Source organism: Meriones unguiculatus, chromosome 4 (assembly GCF_030254825.1).
Source record: "Meriones unguiculatus strain TT.TT164.6M chromosome 4, Bangor_MerUng_6.1, whole genome shotgun sequence".
Lineage (NCBI taxonomy): Eukaryota > Metazoa > Chordata > Mammalia > Rodentia > Muridae > Meriones > Meriones unguiculatus.
Window position 1 is genome coordinate 80463237 of NC_083352.1, and position 25319 is coordinate 80488555.

At 44.7% G+C, this 25319-nt stretch overlaps 1 protein-coding gene across 7 annotated transcripts in view; it reads left to right on the plus strand.

Moving 5' to 3' along the window:
- Positions 1 to 25319, plus strand: part of Auts2 (activator of transcription and developmental regulator AUTS2) — a 1094751-nt gene that overhangs the window by 862331 nt on the left and 207101 nt on the right. The gene's annotated exons all lie outside the window — the stretch shown is intronic.

Sequence of the window (25319 nt, forward strand, 5' to 3'; positions counted from 1 at the left end):
TGTGGTCATTGCTATTAATTGCTTTTTCTGCCAGAAGGAATGTCAGGAGAGGAAGAGTGGTGTTGTGTTTATTGGGGTTCTGCATCAGCCATTGCCTTGAACTCTGTGTCTCCCCTCCTTTCTCTATTGCCCCTTCTCCACAGAGCCTCTATCCCTGCCCCCAACACACACTAATCCCCAATAGTGGCTTCTTTTCACTCCTTCTTGTTATTGTTGGGAGTCTGAGAGAACAAGGGAAGAGGGAAGGTCAGTGGCATTGTCCTAAGAAGTCAGCAGGCCTTGGACTGGGCATGTGGCTCCGTGGCTAGAGTGCTTGTCTAGTATGCATAAAGGCCTGGGTTTGGTCCCCAACACCACATAAACTCTGTGTGGTGGCACACATCTATCCTCTTAGCCCTCAGGAGATAGAAGCAAGGAGGATCTGAAGTTCAAAATCAAAACAAAAAGAAGTAGACATCTATACATGCCCAAGTCCTGTGGGCTGAGAGTGAAGAGAGAGGGCATACCCAGTGTCTGTCATGTGACAGAACCCTCTTGAAACTTAGTGGCTTATCACAGCTATGTAGATAACGCATAAGTCTATGCAAAATGGAAGTCCTTGTGATGTCAGGTTCCTATCAGACTGCAGGGCCTGGGAGTGGAATGCTGAGACCACTTATATACTATGTATGGGTCTTTCTGCCTTCTGTAGGTAAACTCGTTGTGTGGTAACCCCAGAGCTCCAAACACAACATCCTTTCTTTGCATTCACTTGTGTCACTTGCCTATGGTCAGTCATAGTCTCAGCCCAGAGTCCAATAGGGAGGGACACTAAGAATGTGAGTTCAGTGCTATAAAATCAAACCTGGAGAAGTAAAATTTCCTTCTCTTCATAATGCTTCTCCACCTGTTTTGGAGTGCCTAGGATTTAGTAGTGCATATTGGTTCATTTGCCTGAGACTGTTTTCCATCCTCATGAGGGCCCTAATATAGGAAGGCAGCAGGGATGGTCAGCTTTTAGCATGAAATTCTCATCTGCAAAATGCATCAGGCTGCATTCGTAACTCTTCCAGGATACGTGAACACACGTGATGGCTGAGAGAGCAAAGCGGTATTAGAGTGCCAGTCTATACAGGAAAATCAGAAAAAGATCAGTGAGAAAGAAAAGTGTCTGTAAATAAAGGGACCTGTGTTCTTACATCCTGCAACCCTCAAGAAAACTGCAGGGGCTGTTGGGGGTTGAATCTATAATGTCTCCAATGGATCCCACCCTTCCTTTCTTCCTCAGCACTCCTTCATTCCCACAACAATCAGTAGGCAAAGACTGTGTATTGGTCAGAGGCTATAAAATTAGGGATGCATAGAACAAAACGGGGAAGTGGGGACAGCAGAAAGGAAAGGGTGGCATGTGGTTTGAGTCCACATCCAAAGCATGGGCATGGGCTTCTTTTGTCATGTCTTGTCATCTTCCACCTTGTATCTATAGAGGGTTGTGACCAGAGAAGACATAAAGAATAGTCATCCAGGAGCACAGAAGCCTCTAATTCAGGGGACACTGCAGGGTTACTGTCACAATACCAAATATCCATAAAGGAACCGTTCTCCTCAGGTGTCAGCTTTGAATCTGAACTCTGCTTCATGGCCATAGCTGTTGCACAGGGAATCGTGGCTCTGTACCCATGAGGTAAACGCTGTTGCGGAGCCTAGCAGCCTGCTCTTAGAATGCTTTCTTCCACAGAACAATTCCCTTCCAATTGATTGTTTCACACATGTACTGCAGTTCTGTGCTAGGGCCAGCACTGTTAATTCTTTGAGTAAAGTCCTCTTACCTCAACGGTGATGCCGGGGAAAATGCAACAGAGATCAAGGTCACTTTGAATCTGCTGATCCAGAGCGTATGAAGAAAGATGGAGTACCACTGACATCCCCCTCCACCAGATACAAGGACTTAGGTTCAATCCTTGGTACTACAAAATGGGGGTGTGGGAGATGGGAGAAAGAGGAATAGAGGGAAGGAAGGGGAAAGAGAGGAAAAAGAAGGAAGGAAATATGGAAGGAAAAGGAGACAGATAAATACGTTATATTTTATATTGCTCTAACAGAAGAACTTGTTCAGAGCTGTGGAGCTGAACTAGTCCAGAGCAGCCACGGAGCATGAAGGCAGAACACACTTGTCCCCATATAACTGCTCTGGCTGTCCTTGGATAATGGAAGCCATCGCTAGAACTCTTGTTCCCTTCCGCTCCATCCACACAATGGCTGCCTTCAGCTGAAGAACAGTGAATGGCAATCAATAAAGTGAGGCACTCTCCACTATGCCAGGGAAACTGGCAGCCTTATGGGGTGAACATTCTGTAACTCTCAAAGAGATGGCCTAATGAAAGGAAGCTCTTGAATCCCATTTCCACGTTCCAACTAGGCCATTAGTTATTGAGCAAATGCACATTTGCAGAGATTTGGGTGCGATGATGCTCTGTTGGCTGTTAGCTGAGAATGAGTTGGTTTAGGATTCCTGAAAGGGTTGACACTTTGAGGATATATTTTTGTCTTTGTGATTTTTCAACATGTTGGACTGGACTGAGGGAAACAGAATATGAGGGTGTTGTTGGGTCTGTGGAGAGTGTGCATGTTTGCATTCACGTGTCCATTCAGGTCCATGTGCACATGTGTGTGTGCTTGCAGAGGCCAAAGGACAGCTTTGGGTGTCATTCGCAGACACTGTCTTCTACCTTTCCAGACAGGATCTCTCACTGATGTGTAGTTCACGTGTAAGCTAGACTGGCTGGCCAGCAGCCTCAGAGATCCTTCTGTTTCTACCTTCCCAGCATTGCACACCACTATATCTTGTTTTTCTTTAAAACAAAACAACAACAACAACAACAAAAAAACCAAACAGGGGTGCTGGGGATCAAACACACCCAAAAATAGTTACTTTAACTAAGACTGAGACTTTGAATGTTTGGTCCCTGCTTGGTAGAACTGTTTAGGAAAGATTAGGAGACGTGACCTTGCTGGAAGAGGTGTGTTACTAGGGGTGGGCTTTGAGCTTTTCAAAAGCCCTTGCCATTCCCAGTTTCTCTCTGTGCTTCATGGTTGCTGTCTCAACATGTAAACTCTCAGTTACTGTTCTAGCATCATGCTTCCCTGCCTGCTATGCTTTCAGCCATGATGGTCCTAACCTCTGAAACCGTAAGCAGGCCTCCAATGAACTCTTCCTTTTATAAGTTGCCTTGATCATGGTGTCTCTTCACAACAGTGCTGTTCAGTCAAAAACGTAAGTCTTTCCACATTCCATTTTCTTACGTTAATGATGACAGGCCGTGCTGCTCCTACACAGGTTACAATGCATACAGCACATGTAGGAGAAAATGGCCTCTTCTCCTTCTCAGACTGGGATTTGGGTTACATAAGCAACCCTATCAAAGTTAAAGCATACTGCCACAGGAATTCAAACCTTGCAACCACATTGGAAGACTGCAGTGACCAGCACCTGCTGGGCCCTGTGGCCATGGAGGGAATGGAGGCACTCGGTCTAAGCTAGTGCTTCTTTCTCATCCTGATGAGTGGCGCTATTGAGACTGGGAATCTAGGCCAGTGCCCTGTGAATCAAAATCAGGAGACAGCCACAGAGAGCCATTTTATCACTTCCCCAAGGACCATAAAGGTTAAATGAAAGAGGAAGTGAATGCAGACGGGGAATTAAAGAGGAGCAAAATCCAAAGTAAGAGGAGGGTGTAAATATTTCATAAGTGCTCAAGACACCTAAGGCAGCTGAATGGAATGGGACATGAAACAGACATGAGGGACTTTGTTCTTCTAAAGAAATCATGGAAATTGGGGCTTAACGTGCTAATGGGATATATCTTTCACATCAGGACGGAATATTTTATATTTTCCATACAGGTTGCCGCTTCATAAAATGTTTACTGATTAAGTGTCTGGGTCAGGGCTGGGGAGCTGGCTTAATAGGTCGAGTACTTGCCCTGTCAGCACAAGAACCTGAGAATCCTCATTAAAAATTAGGTATGGTGGCAGGTCCCAGCTCTGAGGAGGTGGATACAGGAAGATTTGTGGGGCTCACTGGACAGCCAGCTGGTTCCAAGCCAGTGAGAGACCCTATTTCAAGAAAGTGAGGTGGACAGCTGAGAAACAACACGTGAGGTTGTCCTATGGCTTACACACACATGAGCGCACACACACACCATCAAAAAAAATTGTTTTGAGACAGGGTTTCTCTGTGTAGCCTTGGCTGACCTGGATTAGCTTTATAGACCTGGGTGGCCTCAAACTCACAGAGATCCACCTGCTTCTGCCTCCTGCTGGGATTACAGGTGTGCCCAGCTGTGTCAAACTGTTACGCTGTCAGCGTGCAACACATTTGTTGGATCCCCGGGATCCATGTGATGGAAGGAGGAAGCTGATTCCCCAAAACTGGTCCCTTATCTCCACATCCACACAAAATCACTATACAGATGTAATTAAGAAGAAGAAGAAAAAAAAGTTTTTTTTTTCAAGTGAGTTGCCCATCCTTTTTATGCAAGACCATTCCTTTAAGAGTTTCTCTAGTTCCTTCTAGATCATCCGTCCATCCGTTAATTCATTCATTGTTTTAATCCGCATGGATTGGGCATCCATGATGTGCCACGGATAGCCATCCATCCTCGATGAACAAAAGAGGACTAGCAGAAAGGTTCTTGGAGCCTTAGGTCCTGTTGCACATCCCACTGGTATATTGGTAACACGGCCCTCTTTGCAATAGAGAGCTTGATGTAAAAGGCAGATCACGCCCCATGGCAGCGGACCACAGTGTGCATGCGAAAGGACACCGGACACCGAAGGCCAGCCTCTGCCGGAGGTCCTGCATCCGAACTTGTTCTCAGTGATATATTCATGTCCTGTAGAGGTGCACATGTGGGCTGTGTTATTGTAGGCCTCTGAGCCAAGTATGCACGTTGGTGTGTATGTGCTAAATGTTTACAAGTGCACAGATGTGCATGTGGAGGCCAGAAGTCAGCTTCCGATATTGTTGTTCAGGTACCATCCATTTTGTTGGTTTTGTGTTTTGTCTTCTTAATAACATTTATTTCTTAATTTTGTGTATATGTGGGTGTGGAGATCAGGGACTAATTTTTGGAAGTCAGTTGTCTCCTTCCATCCCATGGATTCTGTGGTTCAAACTCAGGTCATCAGATTTGGCAACAGTCATCTTTACCTGCTAAGTGGTCTTGCCATCTTGGTTTTGGAGACAAGCTCTCTCACTGGCCTAGAACTCACCAAGTAGTCAGGGCTGGTGCACCAGTGAACTCTGGGAATCCTCTTCTGTCTGTCTCCCCAGCTTTGCGATTACAAGCATGTGCCACCATACCTGGCTTTGTAGGTGGGTTCTGGGGCTCAGGCTCAGGTCTTCCTACTTGAGAGGCAAGAACTTGACCCAGAATCATCTTCCCAACCCCAAGCACACTGTCATTTGTGAGGCTAACTCCCAGGCTGGCATAGCCACAAGGATTTATTCCCATCTCCTCTCAGCTCAGCTCACCTCCCCACTGTCTTCAGCTTCTCCTTGCTCTGGCAGCCATGCTTTCGTGTGCCAGCAGAAAGTCCCTGGGGGTTTTCCATCAACTTGAAAGGCTTCCTTTTCTCTAGTCAGTTGAATCTTGCAGATTTTGCTGGAAGGCCAGCAGCCAGGCTGTGAACTGCCCCAGCCCAGCCAGCACTTTTTTCCAGAACCCCATGGAACTAGGTCATCAGATAGTTGGGCAGTCCCCACACAGGCTGTGTTCTGCCACAACTTTCAGCACTCACCATCTATGGAATACTAAACTTGTTTCCAAACTAAATAGTTTCCAATGAGGGTTTAATGGGCTTTTTTTTTTTTTTTTCATTTGAAATAGATTGAAAACAAGCCATTTCCTACTCCCATTTCAAACAAATTTTGGTCCAATTATTTTACCTTTTTTTAACATAAAGTTAAATGGACTATTCTGCCCATCTCTGGCTGAGCTGAACCATGATTTCTCTTGATTATGCTTTTATGCTGCGAATCGTAAGGCTCTGGAGAAATAATGGACGGCTTGTGGGAGAGTGGTAGCAATTTTTAAAATTCTGCCAGTGCTTGTCAGCTCTTACCGCAGTGCCTGCTGTGCAGGAGAAAGCACCCCACCAAAAGAGGGGGGCCTCCCAACAAAACCAGCACTGTCTGCCTGGCCTCGAGAGAGCTGGCACAAGAGCGCTTCCACGCTGCAGGTGTACATAGGGCATGCACTTGCATGCTGCCCACCACCCCACTCTGCCTGTTTTCCAGACATTAGCTTTCTGCAGCGCTGAGGGTCTCTGTTTTTCTTTGCCCCCACCCTACCCATTTTCCTTAGTTTGATTTGGACCACAGCCTTTGGGAGAAGGAGTTCTACTTTGGTTTTTCACCTCCAGCAGCCAAAAAAAAAAGAGCAAAATGGAAAATAAAATGTCTCACAGCCCTTCATCTTGGGTGGTGGTGGGGTTGTTTTGATTTTGTGGTGGGGAGGGAGATAGAAGTCGTTTTTAATTTGCCAATGGCTCCAAAAAGTTCAAAAAAGTGCTTCTGGCTGCTGTCTTCTGTCTTTGGGAATGGGTGGCTACTCTCCAAGAGGGTATGTAGGGAGCCTGCTGAGCCATGTCCTGGGGGTAGAACTCAGGACTTTATGCATAGTAAGTTATTGATGAGCCATGCCCCCAGCCCCTCACTAGGGGATTCTAGGCAGGGGCTCTACCACTGAGCCACACCCCAGCCCCTCACTGGGGGATTCTAGGCAGGTGCTCTACCATTGACCCATACCCCCAGCCCCTCAGTGTGGGCTGGGAGGGTCTAGGCAGGTAGTCCACTACTAAGCTACATCCCCAATCCCTCACTAGGCAATTCTAAGTGTTCTACCACTAAGCCATGCTCCCAACCCCTTGGGGGTTGTTCTAGGTCAACAATACTACTAGGCCAAGGTCACACCCTGTATTTCTGATTAAAGCACATCATCTTTTGAAGAGAAGAGACTCATTCCTTTGGTCTGTGAAGACACCTTGTCTTTGTGTTTATGACCTAATATACTGCCATCTCTAGCTTCATGTCACATTCAAGTTCAATTTAGCCACCATGTACTAGACATGACTGGCCTAGGGACACATTGGGACATAAGGTAAGCCAGCCTTTTTTACCACAGAGCTTGTAGACATATAACTCACTGTGCACTGTGGAAGGGGCACTACAGAGGTACAGCAATCAGGCACATGTGCTCGGGAACACACACACTCACACACGCACACACACACACACACACACACACGCCAGGCTTTCTAAAAAATCTGATTTTGGTGAGTAGCAATAAACCAAGAAAATAACTAGGAAGTTAAATTCCAGAAAGAAAAAGTATCAAGTTTAAAGTGGGAGGCTCACCGCCACGCCTAAGATCATATCTGTAGTAATGTGTCATCTAAAAATGTTTCTGATTCTTGTAGGTTTCTATAGTGAATGTGGAACCTCATGGGGTATGAGCTACTGTTAGCTCACACCACTGTCTCCCTCCAGGCACATCAGACATTTATGGGTCACCTAATTACACATTTGTCCCAGGCCCATCTCTCTATCCTGGCCACTCATATTGCATCTGAAAAATGAATACTGATGTATGCTGTCCATATCACTGACCAACTTTATCAATCCCATTAACTGGTGGGGCTGGGGATGTAGCTCAGTTGCTAGTGTGATTGTCCAGCATAAACAGGTCCTGGGTTTCATCCCCAGCACTGCATGAACCAGGCATGATGGTATGTGCGTGGTGATGTAGAAAATCAGGAGTTTAAGATTATCCTCAGCTACAAACAAATTTAAGGCCAGCCTAGGCTACACGAGACAAAAAAGACTGGAGGGGAAAAAAAGTCTTGTTCTTAATTATTGTGTATAACCTACATGGGCTTCTTTTGACTGTGATTTTCTTTCCCGTATGTGTGCTAGGGCCTATGGAAAAGCCACTAGTGAACTTGACTGATGAACTATCCCTCCAGCCCCTTAATTCTGAGTTGTATTTTCCATTAGTTGACCTAACAGACCTGTTTTGTTGGTTGAGAGGTACTTAAAGCCCAAGTATATGAAACTCCAAATCTTCACGTTTCTTTTTTTCTGAATTGTTCTGTTCTTCTATGGCCCATGGAGTGTGGTGTGTGTGTATTGTCCATTTAGAGGCACATGTGTACATGAGCATGGGGAGCCAGAGTCAGAGTTAGATGTTTTCTTCTACAGCTTCTACACTTAATGTTTTTGAGACAATCACTGAATGTGGATCTTGCTAATTCAGCTCAACTAGGGGGCCGGCAAACCCAGTGACCTCCTATGTCTGTCTCCCCAGTACTGGGGTTACAATCATGTGCCACAATGAATTACTTTTATGTTTATGTTGGCTATCTAAAGTCAGATCCTCATACTTGCACAGCCTCTCCCCAGTCCCCTGTGGCCCATCCTTCTAGAACAGATACCGTGATAGGTGTCTAAGGAGCGTGGTCCATGCCTGTAATCAGTAGTAGAGTCAAAAGGCAAGTAAGCATGGAAGCTGGGGAGGTAGCTTCCTTGTTTCCAGGATGTGCCCATGGTAGCTGCATTAAATCCCACCTCCTTTTTAAGTTTTGGGAAAATAGCTTGTAGAATGTTACATACTCCACATTCATTCTCCTACCATACCCATGAGGCACAGGGGAGACATTCTTGCTTGAATTTAGCAGATGGGGTTTTAAGAGTCGCAGAGACTAACTAGAGGCTTCCCAGCTATGCTAAGTAACTGTAGTGATGTGTTGTGGCTGTGACATAATCTAGACTCAGTGGGGCTGGGCCTTTGAGAAAACCTGTGAGGGGTTATCTTGATTACATAAATCGATGTGGGCAGACTCATCTTGGTTGTAATTGAAGCCATCTCTGGACCATGTGGAATGGAAAAAATGAGCTGAATTCGAGCATGCACTTCTTGCTTTTTGCTAATGTAACCAACTGCTTCCAGCTCCTGCTGCACTGACTTCCCTTCCATGATGGACTGTACTGAACTGTAAACAGAACGGAATCCCTTCTCACTTAAGTTGCCTTTGTTGAAGTATCTTTTCACAGCAAGAGGAAAAGAAACAAAGACAGTATGCAACCTGGATCCTCAGTCTGAGTTTTCTGATTTCTGTGCCCAGTATGGTTTCATTTTTTTTTATCCTCTCCTTCTATCAAAGATGACATCAACTTCCTCACCACCATCCCCATTCCAGAAGACCAATGGGTGATGTTGTAGTATACATAGAAAGAAAGGCAGAAGATTAAGGTTGAAGCATTGAAGAGTTGTGATAGGTAGAGACTGAAGTACTCAACTTTGGGTATGTTCCCTGGTCTTCTTCAACTAAACATGAGCAAGGAACTTGCAATGATCTCCAGCTTGAATCCAACTATCTTGTTGAAACAAGCCTAGGATGAGCTAGTCTGAACCCCTGATGACTTTGAAACTCTATTATTTAGATCCAAATGAAGAGGAACATTGCGAAGAACTCTATAAAAACACTTTCAAATAACAACATGAGGGGTGGAGAGGTAACTAGTTGGTAAGAATTAAGGTTCTGAGCATGATCCTCAGAACACGCACACAAAAAAAGCCAAGTATAGTGGTGCAGCTTTGGAATCCCAGTGCTGGAGAGGCACAGACTAATCAGTCTCTAGGGCTCATTGGCCAATCAGGCCTCCTTTGCAAGTTCCAGGCTAGTGAGAGACTTGTCTTTAAAAGGGGGGGGGTAGGCTCACAACCAAAAAATAAAAACATGGATGAAGGACTGGTGAGATGGACCAGAGAGTAAAGATGCTTGCTGCCAAGCTGTATGACCCACAGTTATTCTCCAGGACCCACATGGTGGAAGGAGAGGACTGGCTCCAGGAAGCTGTCTTCTGACTCACAATGTGTACTGTGTCTGGAGCATAGACACAAACATATGCGTGAGAGTGTGCACACACATTCATGCACACATGCATACACTCACCACAATAAATAAAAACATGTCTTTTTTAAAACTGTAAAAGTGGGTGACATGTGAGATTCAGTCTTTGCATGCACACACATACAAACACATGGACCTATACAAGCATGTAAAAAATGTATACAAGCATGCACAAACACAAAAGTGCCTAAGAAAATAGCTTGAGGACTGAAGAAAGGAAGTCAGAAGAAAACCCAAAGATGCTTATGTTGATTGACAGTTTAATAGAGTACCAAGCCATGCAAAGCCCAGATATATTTCGTGATCACCTCCAGCCTCAGGAATCTTCAGGTTCCTCCCATAGAGGCATTAGTGGTCAAAATCACTGTCCTGAATTGTGAATGGAGGAAGGAAGACTACAGAGTTCACTGAGTAGTCAAGAGTGCTCAGTGCTCACACAGGAGACTGGTGCTCAGTTCTCAGCACTCACTTCAAGTGGCTCACAACCACCTTTAACTACAGCTCCCATGGACCCAGTTTTTTTCTTCTGGCCTCCATGGACAGATGTACTCACATTCACATAACCACACACAGACATATATTACATACAGCAATTATAAATCAGTAAAAAATAAGCTGGGAATGGTGGCACATGCCTTAATCCCGGCACTGGAGAGACAGAGGCAGGAGGATCTCTGTGAGTTTGAGGTCAGCCTGATCTACTGAGTGAATTCCAGGACAGCCAGGACTACATATTTATCTCAAAGATAGATAGATAGATAGATAGATAGATAGATAGATAGATAGATAGACAGACAGACAGATAAGTGGAAGAATGGATGAATAAATAAATAATAAATAGTGGTGGTGCATGCCTTTAGTCCAAGCACTCAGGAAGGCAGAAGCAGGTGGACCTCTGTGAGTTTGAGGCCAGCCTGGTCTACAGAGTAAGTTCTAGCATACCCAAGGCTACACAGAGAAACCCTGTCAAAAAACAAAAACAAAAACATCCAAGAAAGAAAGAAGTCTTTAATGGGTAAAGGCACAGAGTTCTCCTCATAGCCCTGGGGTACTGTTGAAAACAGGTGACAAAGACTACCATTATTTTCCTAGCCTGGGACTTGCTGAATCTTCATAATCAACTAGAATTCTAGAGCCTGAGGCTCCTAGAGTCAAAGGAAAAGGCACTCTCTACTTCCAACTGTGGTGAGTTAGACACTGAGACTTCATAATTTAAATGGATTTAATAGAAGCGGAAGCCTGGTATGTCTGCCCCGGTAAGCATTCGTCTTCTTTCACTAGGAGACTGTATCCTTTATATTTAAACGGTTTCTCAAAGGCTCCAAATGAGATTTGGGACTTAAACAAGATTTGGTGTGATTTGCTAATTACCCAAGTTACTATTACCTGATTAACACAGGAATCCTAATAGTCTGTTGAGGTGCCTTCCTTCCGGTGCCAGGAGGCTTGATATCTGTCACCTGTTCATTTGGAGGCATTTTAATTAACCCGAATTATGGATGTCGTTCTTCTTTAGGATCTGGTGTCTGGGTTTTATATTTAAAACTTAATAACTACCTGAAGGAGGTTTGGTGCCAAAATACAAGAGAGAAAGCCAGGCAAATCCACTCATCAGTGAGTATCAGGTTGATTCCAAGTAGTTAGGCCAGAAATGGTGAGACAGGAAGTCCAAGAAGGCTTCCCAGTAACAAGCCAGAGCCATCAAGAAAAAAATACCCTAATGTCTCACTTCTTCCTGATCACCTTGGGAGTCCTACCACATGGAGGGCTTGGAAGCCATAGAAGTTGGTCAATTTCTCAAGGTCACAAAGGAAGGCAGACTGCAGCTAGGACTGGTTCTTTAAGACTCTAGCTGTGGGTGCTAAGGATGCAGCTCAGGTTGTAGACAACATGAAGCCCCAGCTTTGATCTCCAGCAGTGTACAGACCTGGCATGGTGGTTCACACCTGTGATTCCCAGCACAGAAGAGGTGAAAACTGAAGGATCAGAAGCTCAGGTTATTCTTGGCTACGTAGTTGACCTTAAGGCCAGCCCAGGTCACATGAAACCATGTAGGTGTCTAGTGGGGAATGTCTGGAGAGATGTCTTATAGGTTAAGAGTACATACCATTCGTGTGTGTGTGTGTGTGTGTGTGTGTGTAGACTTGGCTGTCCCAGACTCCCTCTGTATACCAGGCTGGCCTTGAACTCACAGAGATCTGCCTGCCTCTGAGTTCAGGGATTAATGTTGTGAACCACCACCACTCAGCTGAGTGTGTACAATTCTTGCAGAGGATCCAAACTTTGTTCTCAGCACCCATGACAGGTACCTTACAACTACCTGTAGCTCCAGAGACTCTGACACCCTCTTTTGGCTTCTGAGGTCAGTACACTCACGTATAGAAACACACACACAAACACATTTTAATTTTTAAAAATTGGCGGTGAAGATAGTTACTCTTAGTTGTCAAGTTGAATGGACTTGGAATCACCTCAAGACACAGCTTTGAGACTGTCTGTAAGGCTGTTTGTTTCCAGAGCCGGCTAAGTGAGATGGGGAGAGATCATTCCATGGATTAGATGGGTGGGTGTCCTAGACTGAAGAGAAGGAGAAAGTGAGCTGATCATCCCATCCCCTTTCCCTCCCTCATGTGAATACAGTGTAACCAGGGGCCTGCCATACTCTTGCTTCCATGCCTTTAGCCCAAGACCCCATCCATACCCCCAATCTGCTTATTCCTTCTCTACAGAAGAAGTAAGTTCCCATGCTGCTCAAGCCCACGGGGCACTGAACAGAAATAACCACTCTGAGGCAAGAACTGCTCCTGGAAGATACTTTTGGGTCCCTGCTTCACTGCATCGAGGAATTAACCTTGCTCACCTTCTGCAGGTGATCGGCTTATTCCTTCAAAATAAACCATTCATGTGTGATGGGGGAGCTCCCTTGGAGATGGCAACGTTGCCTCTGACCTCGCTTCTGTGATTGCTTCTTGTCACCCTAGCGTTCTTCTGCTAATATGTCTCTTCATAGCAGGCAGCTCTGTTCTTTCAAGCCTTAACACCAGGGATGTGGGCATAAGTCGGGATAAAGCAAGAGTGCCCTGAGTTGATAGATGAAACTTGGAAGTGAGAACATGACACTGTGTTAGACTCTTTCACTTAACTTTTATATTTGCTTAAAATTTTATTTCTCCTTCGTGTGTATGTGATGTGTGTGCTCCTGTGTGTGAGGTCAGGCATGTGTGTGAGTAGAGGCTAGGTAGTAATCTCAGGTTTCAGTCCATACTCTTGTTTGAGTCAAGGTCTCTTATTTGATGCTGTATAGTAACTGGCCCACAAGTGGCCCACAAGTTTCTGGGCATTCTCCTGTCTCATAATGTACATACCATATATATACAGTAAAAGAAAAAAAATGAAGAAATCAGAAACAAAGAAAGACATGCTAAGACATGCTGAAGCATCCTGGATGAGAGCCTCAGACAGAAAATGTGAAGGACATTAATAACATTGAAGCAGCCTTGGCTTATTGGGACAGATTGCAGCAAATATGTCTATTAATGTTGGCTCTTAGTACCAGGGACCACTGGATATGAAGAGTGTGGAAACACTATCATCTCACTCTCTCAGTGCACATGTCACATATGTCACCATTCTAAAATATAATCCTACTTACAGACTAGAGAGATGACTCAGAGGGTGAAAGTGCTTCTGTGCAATCTCCAGCACCCACAAAAAAAGCTAAGCTTGGCTGTGAAGGTACTTGTAACCCAGCACTGTAAGAGAAACAGGTGGGTGGCTGGGACTTGCAGGCCTGTAACTCGGTAGCAGGTTCAGTGAGGGGCCCTGAGACAGGGGAATAAAATAGAAAGTCGCAGAGCAGGACCCCCAGAGTGTTCCTCTGCCCTCCTCTGATGCACATGCCTACAAACACACACACACACACACTCCAAAATAGTAGTGTGGTAGTAGTGGTAGTGGTGGTAGTCGTCCTAATAAAAAGAAAACACATCATCCAAACCAGTTTCGATAACCCTAAAAGATGAGCATCAGTTCTCCAGAAAATTTATCTTAAAAGAGCTTAGATTCTTTCCAGAGGCACAGTGCTGTTATCTCTGCCTTCTTGCGAAAGTGTGTCTAAAAAAGAGAAAAGGCTGGGGATGAAGAGTATTCACAAGCACCGAGTGTGTGTAAGTATGTGTGGTATATGTATCTATATGTGTGTACGTGGTGTGTGTGCACACACGTGCTGTATAACCACTTAAGTAATAAAAAAGGAATTCGAAATGTCTCGAGCCTTGTTTTGGAGCTTAGTCTAATTCAGGAGCAGTTCCACCAGAGAAGACTAAGAAGATGTTGTTGTTATTGTTGAGAAGAACTAGACTTACGAATTATTAAGCTTTTTCCCCCTCCCAGAAGCTAAGAAAACCATCTGTGAGAGCCTGTTTGCATGTTTGTTTTCTACAATAAAATGCAAAATACTTCTTCCTGTTAGCGGATTGTACCATATGTCTCCCCTTGTAACAAAATCAGCATGTTTATTAATGAGCCCAATCAGAGGCAAAGATTTAGAAGGGCTGCGGGAACTGGATTCTTCCATTCAGTATTTCTGCAAAAGAAACTTCTGGTTAAGCATCGTTGTTGTGCTTGGAAAATGGAAGGCTTGTTTTTGCACTGAAATCAATTTACTTGGCAGAAGACAGAGAGAGCAGGAGGAAGAGGCCTGTGAAAGTTTTTGTACAAACTGAAACTCTGCATTTAAACATGGCCCCTCCTGACGGCTCCCCCGATTGATTTAGTTCCACAGTTTATCTGTGATTAATATTTAATTCAATCAGTTTCATTTTCCCAGGCAGACTAATTAAAGTACTTGATGTACCCACCCCATCTCTGAGCACAGTGATAAGCCTGTGGGTTTCTTAGAGTGACAGGAATCGGATGAAATCTGTTCAGCCGTATTGGCAGCGCAAGTCATGGTCTGTATAAGAGCAGCACGTCTGAGCGCTGTAGCACTCAGTGTATGCCATTGCCATGTGGGAACTCTGTAGATGTGTGTGGTGTATTGAGAGAAAGCATTTCCTGGAGTGGTGCTTTGAGGAGCCAGGCAGCAGTGCTAGACAACCTCTCTGCATGTCCCAGGTCATGCAAAGGTGTCTCCAGAAGTTCTTGGGACCTTAAGGGGAGACTGGAGATACTAGACTCTGGATTCGTCAGGGCATATGTGCTTTCTGGTTGTCCAGCCTCCATGCAGGTCTTCATATTCTCTATTTCACAGCATAGATACAACCTGGCAAATGTCATTTTCATTTGTCATATTCTATGTTTTTCTAAAAATCTTATAAGCAAACAAAATTCCTGATCAGCACACACTTTCAGGGGTTGGGGGCCCCCACTCAGAAAAGCAGGATCTGGAGCTGGAAACATTATAGGGCTGGGTCAGAGAGATACTTTTCCTTCCTACTGGTGTCTTTGGATAGTAATTTTTTGCTGTGGTAATGAGAGGTGAGTGGAGGGTAGGCACAGGCAGACTTACTGCGTTTCTCTGTGTGTAGGTGTCTGTGGGTATGTAGATCAAATTGCTTGAGTTAGAGTTTCTATTGCTGTGATAAAAATCTATGACCAGAGCAACCTGAGGGAGGGTTTACTTGGCTTACAGCTTACAGTCCATCATCAAAGTAAACCAGGGCAAGAACTAACAGCGGGAACTGAGGCAGAGATCATGCAAGGATGCTGTCTACTGGCTTGCTCAGCTGGCTTTCCTATATACCCCAGGACCTACTGCCCAGAAGGCGTGTCTCCAGTGGTAGATTGGATCCTGCCAGAGCAATCATTAATCCAACTGAGGCTCCTCTTCTCAGATAACTAACTTGTGTCAAGTTGATAAAAATACCAACCAAGACACTAGAGGTCAGCCTCAGGTGTCATTTTTCAGGAGTTGTCTACCTTATTCTTAGAGACAAGGTCTTTCAAACCCACTAAGTAGGCTAGATTGGGTTTCTAACTATTCCCAGAGATCTGCCTACCCCACCTCCCCAGCATTGGGATTACAGTGTAAACTGCTATGCCTGGGTTCTGGGGCTTGAACTCAGGTCCTCATGCTTGCAAGGCAAGCACTTCAATAACTGAGCCATATCCTTGGACTCTCAGACAGATTTTAAGACCACTAAACGAGCACAAAATACACTCTAGTAAGCAGTGCAAAATGTATCCATCTGTTTTAATGAGCTATATGAAGTGAGAATAAGAGGAAGATTCAACTTTAGTATCTGTTCTTTTACAGCATTTTAGATGGGTGATATGGAGCAGGATTTGGCAGGTGCCTGCTAGTGATTTTGTTTGTTTGCTTGCTTTTAAATGATTCTGCATTGTCTTGATGGCTTAGAGGGTAGAGGTATTAGCCACAAGCCTGACAACCTGAGTTCAATCCTCAGGATCCACAGAGTGGAAGGAGAGAAACAATTATCCCCAGGTTGTCCATGACCTCTACATATGTGTTATGACATGTGTGTGCACATACACAAACACATGTACACATATTATACACACATACATAAAAATATTTTTCTTATTTAAAAACCAATTATATTGGAAAAGCTTGTGGAAAACTTTAGGCTCAATTGGCCCATTATGTGGATAGGCCGTGAGTCCCCAAACACACTGTCATCACAGGCTTATAAACCGTGTCTTCAAGAGGGCTCTTGCCTATGAAGATTGACGTTCCTCAACTCAATGACTCTCTTTCAATGACAGACACAGTCCCGACTTAAAGAGTAAAATTCTTAGCACAAAATCTACTACCCTTTGTGGCTGACACAGGCAGGCTGCCCACCCACAAAGATCTGACACCTGGCTCCCAAGTGGCAGCCCAGATGGACAGTGACCAGCTGTCATGCTGGGTGGACAGTTGGCCTCCAGCAATGAGAATATTATTCCAAAAAGACTGAGGTTGAAACCCTGAGCCACTCTGGGTAACCATCTCAGCTCTTCCCCACAAAGGGAGAATTTTTTGTTGTTGTTTTGATCAGCTCAACAAATATTCACAGGATTCCTGGTCTGTGCCAAGCAGCAGAATAAGGTTCCACGAACACAGACTTGAGTAAAATGTCTACCTGATGGAGATGAAAATCATGCCCAAATAGAGTCATTAATAAGCTAGATGTTAGAGTTCTCTACGGAGAACAATGAAGGCAGACAGGGGAGAGTGCATGGTAGGAAATGTGTGGCTGGAGCATCTGCTTTATTCAAGGCTTCTCAGGATCCCATTGCAGGACATTTCCAGTGGGTTCTTGAAAACAGCATTCCTGCCATTCTTCCTGGGAATATATAAAACCCATGACTTCAACGAAAGGCTTGTAAACCAGCTGTAGTGGTGCATGCCTACACCCCAAACACTCACACTTGGGGCTGATGCAGAAAGACCATGATTTTCAGGGTCACCAGCCTGGGCTACATAGCAAGACTTTTTTGAAACAAACTAACTAAACAATGAAAAGTCCCAGAGATCTGAGTTGGATTAACGAAAAGGCTTCCAAAGTTTTGAGAAGGAGTAAGTAAAATCAGGGTCACAGTGTTATTTTCATTAGAAGACCTTTCATTTTATGTGTTTTTATCATCATTGTTACAGTGCTAGGGATGGAGCCTGGGCTCTTTTTCATGCTTACTTAGCCCTCTATCATGTCTCCATCACTGGGGAATTCTAAGCAAGTGCTCTACCACTGAGCTGCACTCTAGCTCTTCACTGGAAGATTCTTGAAAGCATTACCATTATACCTCCTGCCCAGCATTCCCCCGCCCCTTTTTTCACTGAGGCACTTCTCCAAGCTCTAGTGTGCTAAAGTGCACTTTATGACCATCCCCTGCTCCAAAGGAAGAACTTTGCAGAGGGACCTTTACCCTCTCCTGGAGTATCTCCTTAGACACTAGTACCATGTCTTATCTGGAGCAATGACTTGGCAGAAGCAGTTCTCCCCTTCTGCGTGCAACAGCCCTGTTTCCTCATCTAGGAAATGTGTAGGGGACACCTGCCTACCTGTTCCTGATTGTCAAGGAACTGTGTGTGTGCACACCTGATGTTGAGTATCCTGCTCCGTTCATCTCCACCTTATTCTCTGGAAATACGGTCTCTCACTGAACCTGGTGCTAGACTGGCAGCCAGCAAGATCCAGCAATCCTCCTGTCTCCAACCAACCTCCAGAGAGTTGGGGTTACAGCCTCATGTGGCCATGCCCAGTTTTTTTAAGTGGTTGCTGGGATCCAAACTAGGGCCCCATGATGCAAGGACTCTGATCTACTGAGCCATCTCTTCAGCCCCGGATATGTTTTAACAGTTAAGATTGTTCTAGTTTGCTTTCTATAATGAAACACTTTGACCAAAAACAACTTAGGGAGGAAAGGACTTATTTCTGGCTATAAATCATAGTCCATCACTGAGGTAAGTAAGGGTACTTTAAGGAAAAACAGTGGAAAATGCTGCTTGTTTGCTTATTCATAAACCCATGCTTAGCCAGACAGCTTTTTTTTTTTTAATATTTAGTTATTTTTATTTTATGTGTATAGGTGTTTGTCTACATGCATGTATGTATGTGTGTAAGTGAGTATGTATATATGTGTACTGTATGTGTCCCTGGTACACACAGAAGTTAGAAAAGAGCATCAGATCCCCTGGAACTGGAATTATGAATAGTTGTGAGCCACCATGTGGAAACCAAACTCAGGTCCAGTGCTTTTAACTACTTAGCCATCACCTCAGCCACCTTCCCTAGCTTTCTTACATAGTGCAGGACCATATGCCCAGGGAATGGTGCTGCCCACAGTGGCTAGCTCCCCACCCCCTATCAATTAGTTAGTGATGAAGACAATCCCACATCCTTTTCTGATGAAGACAACTACTCAGTTGCAACTGTTCTGGTCAGGTGACTGTAGGTTGGATCAAGTTGGTCTTTAATCCCAAGGATGATAAGGGTCTTACACTACATTGTCCTAGAACTTAACTCTGTCGCCTAGGATGGCCACAAACTCGCATTAATCTTGCATCGGCCTCCTAAATTCTAGGGTTGATTAAAGAATGGCTGAAGTGAGAGCTTCTGGATAGTGACAGCAATGTTGATAATAAGCCTGCCAGGAACTTACTGACTGATTTTCCTGGGGCTTGTGATATCTCCGTCATAGGAATCTGCCCTTCTTGCATCTCTTTATCCACTTCTTTGGGAATACTTTATGTACCTGTCCCTTAAGGAGAGCATCAGTTTTCCCAAGCTGTGTTTTCAGATGTGCTACTCCTCATTTGAGACTCTGCTTTCCTGTGTCATCATTAGCTGCATACAGCAGTGACCGCATCTTCCTCTCTCCAGCGTTAATATATTTCTTAAGCCTGCACCCACATGTCTAACCTCCAGTAGGGTATTTCTGTGTAACTGCTCCACTCAGTTCTGTGAATAGCCATTCCCCACCTATCATGCTGCTCCATCACTGGCTGCTATCTTCAGTTATCACAAGTGCTCTCCTCATGATGCTCGTCTCCTCCATGCTCCCAGAGACCTTTGCACTCATATCTGACATGTCACTTGCTTCTCCCATTAGCACTCCAGTTACTGCTTTAGATGTGTGAGGTCAAGGACACGGCCTTGTTGGTCTTTAAGTTTCGTCCCTGTAGCTTAGTGAATAAGAATGCTCGATGGGCATGAATGAGGACCTGAGTTTGAATCCTAACCACGATATAGAAAGCCCCATATGATCTGATGTGCATCTGTGACCCCATACTGACAGAGAGAGGAATGACTACGGCTCTCCTGGCTGGCGGCCAGTCTAGCTTTAAATTCATTGAAAGACCCTGTTTAAATGATTTACATTAGGGAAGGAAAGCGTTTGTTTGGCTTACAGTTCCAGGTTCCAGTCCCATCCCTGAGAACTCAAATGAGGAACTCAAGCAGCCAGTCAGGTCGCATCTGCCATGAAGAGCAGAGACAAGCAAATGCACTCGTGCTGCCAACTGGCTTCCAAGCCCTTCATTCTTACACAGCCCAGGACTCCCCCTGTGCAGGGAGCAGTTCAGTCCACAGTAGGCAGGGCCCACTAACAAACAGGTCACTCCCCCCACAGACGTGTGTATGGGTCAGCTTGATCTATGCAGTCCCTCAGTGAAGGCTGCCTTATCAACTGGTTCTGGGTTGTGGAAAGTTGACATTTAAAAGATAACCAGCACAGACCCAGACTCGGGGAAATAAGATGGAAGGTGATACAGCAGGAAAGAGAATGTTCTCCTCTGGCCTCTGCATGTGCATAAGTGCAAGAATACAGTCTGTGCATACATGCACAGACACACACAGACACACACACACACAAAAATAAATAATTCTCTGTAGTGGCACACACCTGCAGTCTCAGCACTGGGGAGGTGGAGGCAGAAGAACAGGGTTCTAAACTCACCCTCAGCTCCATACTGAGATTGAGGACAGCCTGGGCTACATGAGGCCCTACCTCAAAAACAAGGACAACAACGTCACAGACAAGCAGCAATCTTCTCATTGAGCCAGGCACGTGGTGAACCTCTTTTGTTGGATGCACGTGTCTCAATTCTAGTCATGCCCATACATCCAAAGGGAGCTTCCATCTTTAATGCCACATCTGGCTTCTCACTGAGTGCCTTCATCCGCCACATGCCCACCTTTATGCTTTTTCCCCCTCCTCGCCTCCCATCAGCCAGGCCTTGCAGGCACCCAGAAGCCAAGATCACAGGTGCCTCTGGCTGCAGCCACCCTTGGCTCTGGATGTCCGGGGTTGGCGGCAAGGGCGCGTTGGTATTCTGGCTGCAGAGCCTGGCTCGTTAGGAAGCACATGCTCTGCAGATTAGCCTGTTTGTATAGCCAATCGAACATGTGCTCCATTAAAAATTAAAGCATCCTGTTTTAAGGCTGGAACAGGAGACATCAGCTGCCACCGAGTAGCAGCCACGCAAAGCCCCAGAGCCCATTACCATAGGTTACAGCAAATGTTAATCAGAGCCAGTGCAGTTAAATAATGCAGCCCGTGCAGATGGCGGCCCCTGCGTCTTCTCACAGATGTGGCCTCCGGTCCCCCAGGTTGCTATATCACAGGGTTGTCGTAGCATCATTGGATTGGATGCTGGCTGTCAATATCACCTCTTGTGTGCGCTATATATACACGTACATTTGAACTAGGGAGGTGCTGTGCCGCAGGCTCTTGTTGTTGTTGTTGTGACAGGTGCCATGTAGCCTAGACTAGTCCCAAACTCCTTATGTAGCTGCGGATGATTCCTGACCCTCCTTCCTTCACCTCTCAAGTGGTGAGATGAAAGTGAAACACACTTTACCTGGTTTATGTAGTTGGTAGTGGAATCCGGCTCCATGTGCATGACAAGGGATCACACTACCCATGGGCTGCATCTCCAAACTGTCTTCCTTTCTCTTCCTTCCCATGTCCTAAATATTCATGTGTTTTCCTCCATCTTAATAGTTCTTGCTCTAGGAGAGTCATGGTGACATGAGTCTTTAATCCTAACTTTGGGGAGGCAGAAGCAGAGGCAAATGGATTACTGTGGGTTCAAGACCAATCCGGTCTACGTAGGGAGTTCCAGGCCAGGCAGGGCTGCATAGAGAGACCCTGTCTCAGACAGACAGACAGACAAAAAAGTCCTTTTCTCTGAAGGCCCTGCTGTCAAATTAGATTATTTCCATAGTTCTTATCTCCCACCACACTTGCCCTGCTGTTGAAGAGTTTAGTATTTCATTCCTTCCTTCCCACTGTGGAATATGGCCCAGCCTGTCTGATCTCCCTGCCTCCCGAGTTCTGTTCTCAGTCCACCTCTCCCCCACATTCTCACCAACTGCCCCTGCCCCTTTGTAGCGCTGCCAACGGTTTCCATTCCAAAACTGTTTTCTAAAGCATCAGAGGCCAGCAGAGAAGGAACCCTGGCTCGCTTAGTGCAGAAGTCCTCCTTACAGTCCTCCCCTGCTAATCACAGTGACTTCCTGTCCCTCTGATATATTCTAGTCACACTGGCATTTCAAACAAGCTAATCCACCACCCTGTTTCTGTCTCAGAGCTCTGTCCTCTTTCATTCAAATGCTATCTCCCTGGAAAGAACTTCCCTGGCCACCCTGTAAAAACAGCAGCTCCTGTCCAGCCCAGGTCCCTCTGCCTTCTACCTTGCTTCCCTTCACAGCACTCCGCCAATACACCTCCCATAGACTCACTAGCTGACCGCCCAGCCCCTCCATTAAAACTGGTACCATAACAAGGATCTCTTTCTCTCTCCCTCTCCCTCTCTTTCCCTCTCTCTGTCTCTCTTTGTTTCTCTCCCTCCTTTCCTCCCTCCTTTTCAGGTGGTAGCTCATGTAGCCCAGGCTAGCCTTCAGCTCACAACTATTTTTTCTTAGTTATGTTTTCTCTTGCTGTGAAGAGACACCATGACCACAGCAACTCTCAAAAAGGAAAACATTTAACTGAGGATGGCTTACAGTTTCAGAGGTTTAGTCCATTATCGTCATGTGTTTGTTTTGTTTTGGAGACGTGGTCTCTCTTTGTATCTGAGGCTTTTTGGAGCTCATTACATAACCAAGGCTAGCCACAGTCTCACAGCATTCCTTTTGTCTCAGCTTCCCCAGTGATGGAATGACAAGTGTATGGAACCACACATGGTCTTTCCAGGTTTGTGTTAAATTTCTGGTCCTCCTGCCTCAGCCTTCCAAGAGCTAGGATGACTGGCAGGTGTCACAACACCTGGACAACCACAGTTTTCTAAAAGGAATGGAGAAATAGAGGGAAAATGATCCTTGGTAGGTATCGTGGACTTGGTCTGTTGTGGTGAGATCTGCTTGTCACTTCAGGATGTCATCCACGCATTATTAAAGCTTGCTTCGTGTTTTCTTGGCGTATTTCGGTAGGCAAAAGAGAAACAGTCTTCGGTTTTGGAGGACAAGATGTGGGACCAGACTATGTATTCTTTCAGCTGACTAGCCTCAGTGACACCTGCAGGACTGAAAACCAGAGATGAGGCAGGAGTCCAGAGAAACCCTGGGCCGCCATTTCCTTGTAATTAGGGAGAGGCAGTATACTGCAGACGCTGGCTCCCTCAATAAAGCAGGTGTTCTGTCCTTAAAATGGTAATTAGAGACTATTTCAAATCAATGAGCTTCACTTATTCCATATCACCGCTGTGCACTTTTTTTCTTCCCGTTTAACCCACTCTATGATATAGAAAAGCTTGCTCATCCTTGGGGGAAGAAAATAATCAAAATGCATATGGACTTTTTTTTTTTTTTTCTGAAATAAGCCCCCTTTCTGGAAGTATTTTGTGGTTAGTTTCAAAATACAATATCCTGAGAAGGGTTTATGTTGGCTTTTTATTTTAATATAGAGCAAAATGTAAAATTGGAATGTAATGAACGATTTTGCTTCCATTACATTAATGTCTCTGCGGCTTCATCCGAGGTCACTGATAGATTATTTTCCTTGCAATATTTCGTCTGCTGTCAGTTCTTTTAAAATCATGTCATCTATTGAGGGCTTTTTTTTTTTTTTTAAGGTAACTGAAGCAGTGTGGACAGTTGGAGGACTTTATTTAAATGATTGTAGGGTGTTGGCCCACCCTGGTCTTCTCACAGCAGTATTCAAAGGGTCACTGGGGTTGAAAATGACCTTTGATGTCAAAGTTGTTATTCATCAGTGTGTTTTGATACCCATAACATGAAGATGTGTATGTGTGTGTGTGTAGTCCTGGGAAGAGAGCTAAAAAGTGCTTGCCATGCATGCATGAGATCTTAAATTGGATCCCCAGGCATGTACCTTAAAGAAAAGGCCACGGGTTGGTGAGGTGGCTCAGCAGGTAAAGGTGTTTGCTGACAAGCTGACAACCTGAGTTCCATCCCTGGAACTCACATGTTAGAAAGGAAAAGAACAATTTGAGCAAGTTGCCCTCTGACTTCCACGTGTGTGCTGTGGCCTGTGCAGAAGATATGAGGGGCTTTTAGCCGTTGAACTCTATTGACAGCCAAGGAAGCGTCTTACAAAATAACTTCCATTTCTTTGCTTTTGTCTTAGGGTAATTTTTAAATGTTGAAAAATAATTAGAGCCCTGGATAATAATAGCTACCCATTACCATCTTGTAACTTGAAAACTATAAAAAGAGGAACAGGGGGTGTGACTGAAGATTGCTTTCCTTCATACAGAAGCCCTGGGTTCCATTGCCAGCACTGCCCAGACCAAAAGTAGAGCACACTTGTAATTCCAGCACTGAGGAAGTAAAGGCAGCCAGATCAGATATTCGGGATTGGCCTGGGCTACAAGTCAAGTTCAGGGCCAGCCTGTAACTTGTTACATAACAAAAGATGGCCTTGAGCTTCTGATTCTCCTGCCTCCACCTCCCAAATACTAGGATTACGTGTGCATTTCACCATACCCAGTATGTGTTGCCAGGGGTAAAACTCAGGGCTTCCTGCATGCTGGGAGGCCACTTCCCCAGCCCATCCATGCTGTTTCAGTTTTTATAAAGATTTGGGAAAGAAAAGTGTTTTTACCATCTTTTGCCTCAGTTTTCATTAGAACCTTATTTCTCTGAAATTCCTGACCTATAAAAGCATGCAGGTGAATTTATCTCTAGCTTATATTTATATATAAATTTTATATATGCATGTATATGGTATGTATGGAATCTTAGATTACATGAGAGTTGAATGTTCAGAGACCAGTTTTAAGGAGCTGTTTCTTATATATGTATGTCTGTGTACATATATGTGTGCACATATATATGTACATATATATGCACACACACATGTATACATGTATATTAAATGTTGGACCATTATACAGAATATAGCACTGGAATATGTAATTCATGTTTTGGCCCTGATATGTATGAAATCTTAGATTAGATGGGAGCTGCATATCCAGAGACCATTTCTAAAGAACTGTACCTTTAAAATATATATACATATATATGTATATAGAGAGAGACATTATAAAAAAAAGTAACACCAGAATATCTAATTTATCTTTGACACTGATATTCATTTAAAGGCTTAACTGTTTCCCACTGTTTAAATGTCTCTATTCATTCATGCTAAGTTAGGAGTTCCAAAATAGTGAGGAAGGAAAAAAAAGAAAACACACAGATGATCAAGGAACTCCCTGCAGTGAAGCTAGAAGGATATTTTTAAAGGAAAAGGAGGGAGAGAATGCATGAAACTTATTTAACAGGAAAGATCTGAGTCAGGTAATGTGCATAATATATCCACTGACGTTCAGGCTGTCATCTTGGTATCGCATTTTGGGTGCGAGTATCGGGCTAGCTGTCTTTCACTGTCGGTTCTAATAAAGCGTGTTGGTCAGCTTAAATTCCCTGGGAGCTCAGAGTTATGTTCTGTGAACTGCA